The sequence below is a fragment of the Triticum urartu genome, chromosome 4, assembly GCF_003073215.2.
Source record: "Triticum urartu cultivar G1812 chromosome 4, Tu2.1, whole genome shotgun sequence".
Classification (NCBI taxonomy): Eukaryota; Viridiplantae; Streptophyta; class Magnoliopsida; order Poales; family Poaceae; genus Triticum; species Triticum urartu.
This window is the reverse complement of record NC_053025.1, coordinates 488,990,274-488,993,470: the sequence shown is the minus strand read 5'-3', so window position 1 is coordinate 488,993,470 and position 3,197 is coordinate 488,990,274.

The following is a 3,197-nucleotide window of genomic DNA, read 5'->3' as shown; positions in this document are numbered from 1 at the left end:
CGCTTATTGCACTACCTGTACAAATACACTTTGACGTATCAATCAAACTATAATGGAAACAGTTTGCAGCCCAACTTCTGCGGCACTAGCTTGCTCTTTTGCTAATCTTATCAAATCGCACCCGTACACTTTGGTATGCTTTAATCCGCCAGGGGCTTCATTGCGCCCCATAATACGGCAACAAAGTCTGAACACTTTTTACAGTATAGTTTGGCATCTCGAATTTAGCATTATATGCATTGGCTCTGAATCATGTCTTTGATCAATAGTTGGGTTGCCCGACTCCTGTGCTTACTACCTTACGTTCCGCTATATCGGCTAGGGTAGTAAAGGGGGAACTACTACGATTGTGTCATGGTTTATCCGGATGAGCACCTCAGTAGAGAAAGCCGAAAACTGACTGTCATGATGCGGCGTGAGCCGATCAGCTCTTCGGAGGTTTCAAACTGTAGCGATTTTTTTCCGCATTATGCGATGAATCAGTTCCTATCCGATCAGGTGTTTACAGCACACTAGTTTGGATACTAGGGGTTGCGCCTAAATATTTATTGTCAAAATCCTATGACTAAGTGAGGGTGATAAAGCCACATAGTCCGATTGCCTGGTTCATCGCGCTAAACACCTCCTTCAAGGACCAAATTCTTGGATAAAGAGTGTTTAGATTCATCCCGAACACCCCCGTACTACCTACATGGGGGCTGAAGCCGACGACTGGCCAACTCTCAGACTTCATAAAATGGCTGCACATGAGGTAAAATTTTAAATAATAAACAACAAAGCATTATATTACATATCAGCCTTGTTTTCATCATATAGGACGGGATAACATGCATGTATTCATTCAAAAATAATGTCCTTAGCACATTGCTCCGCCACAATGCGGGTCCCTTCAGAACATCTTCAAAATACTGCTCGGGCGTGCGGTGCTCCTTGCCCGCGGGCGGTCCTTCGGTCGTGAGCTTGACGGCATCCATCTTCGCCCATTGTATCTTGACACGGGCGAAGGCCATCCACGCACCTTCTATGCAGACCGACCGCTTGATGGCGTCAAGCTGAGGGCAGGCATTGACCAGCTGCTTCACGAGTCCGAAGTAGCTGCTGGGTATAGCTTCTGCAAGCCACAGCTGGATTATTAAATCCTTCATGGCTAGTTCGGCCACCCTATGCAGCTCGACCAGCTATTTTAGCTGGTCGCTAAAGGGCACCGGATGTTCCGGCGCAAGGTATTGCGACCAAAACACCTTCTCCATTGAGATCCCCTCTTTGGTTCGGAAGAATTCCACAGCATCAGAAACACTACGTGGAAGATCCACAAACATCCCTGGAGAACTCCAAATCCGGGTTAGCAAGAGATATCTCTTCCTCACATACTTGCTCTGCATAATAAATTCCTTACCCGCCGCAATTTTCATGGCCTCTTGGATTTCCTGGAGGGCGCCCTGGGCTTCGACCTAGGCCTCTTGTGCACTTTGACGGGCCTTGGCAAGTTCGGACTCTTCGTCCGCATTCTTACACTCCAAGGACTCGCATTTCTTCATGACGTCCTGTAGCTCCTGCTGGACCTCACCGACCCTGGCCTCGTGCTTTTCGCGGGTGGCCTGTTCATCTGCCGCCCTCTTCTGGGCTTCGGCCAATGCTGCCTTGAGGGTTTCCACCTCAGACGCCGCTCCTACAAATTATCATACGATCAACACAAGCAATTCATATCTTGCTATACCTGAATAGGTCATTACATACCCTGCTTGTCCTCCAGCTGCTTTTTCACTCGGCCGAGCTCTTCCTCGGCCCGCTCCAGACTCTGCCTCAGTCCGGAAACTTCAGCAGCATGAGAAGTCGCGGCTAGCAGCGACACCTGCTTATTAACGTAGACATATCTAGTTAGTCTCCTGTGAAAAAATATTTGATCCTCTGTTCGGCTCTTCTTTCTGAACACTGGACAGAGTCTCAGGGGCTACTGTCCATACTGTGACTTTCTTTTCACAAATTGCATTTCTTACCTCAAAACCTATTAAAAGGCTTGTGCAGGCTTCGGTCAGTCCACTCTTCGCGGACTGAATCTTCTCAATCACTGCACCCATGAGGGTACGGTGTTCCCCAATGATGGAAGCACTTCGCAGCACTTCCTGTAGAGTATCCGGTGCCTCTGGTTGGATAGAGGTCACCGGCGGAATGGGCACACCTCCTTCCGACGAAGGAGGCTGCTTGCCGGATTCCGAAGCCGTATAGGTCTCCGGGACCATATTCGGCTGGGGGGAAAATTGGATACGGCCCACATCACCAGTCTCCATGGGGATCTGCTCCCCCATGTGTCCGGAGGGCAAGGTCCCGCCCTCTGGCGCTGCCCTGACGGCCTCCTGCATCTCTCCCTGGCCTGGGATCCTTCGGGACAACACCTCGGTGTCATCCATGGCCCTGGGAGAGGAGGCCGCCGGAAGGGACCCGCTGTCCATCACCTTCGGTCCAGCGAGTTTCCCGAAGATGAGGATCGCTCGAGGGCGGAACGAGCCAGACTGCAAGTACATGATTCAACATGTTAAAATTATGAAGTAAATAGGCTGATATATGAATGCGTTGGGGTCTTTGAATACTCACGATTCGGCCAGGGGCTTATCTCAGGGGCGCCGTTCTGGGTTGCTATCGATGTCCCACGCGGAGCTATCCGTGAGGGAGACCTTCCCCTTGTTGGATGCCTCCGCCTCCAGATTTGGGGAGGCCGCCCTCTTCTTGCCCCCCTCAAGGAGGGGGAGTTGCTTTCTTCTTCCTCTTCCTCCTCATCATCTTCGGCAACGGAGGAGTGAGTTTCGGCGTCTGGAGAACCCTTGGGACGGAGGCCACCTCTGGTCCCCTTGGCCTTCTTCTTGGCCTTCCTCTCCGGCGCCTTGTAGGGCACCGGAACCAGCATCTTCGTCAGAAGCGGGATGGCTGGTTCCTCGGGCAGCGGATCCGGACACTGAATCTGCTCCGCCTTCTTCGTCCAACCCTAAAAAACAAATAGGGAAGTTTGGACATCCTCCTTGAGTAAGCAAGTAAAGGATACTCCTTGAAGCACGGAAAACTTACCGAACTAGCAGGATGGGCCAGGTCGTGCCCACGGTCCTCGGTCGTCTTCGGCCACGCCTCGTTGGCCTTGAAGAGCACCTTCCAGATATCTTCGTGCGTAGTTCCGAAGAACCGTTGCAAGGTCTTGTGCTCGGCCG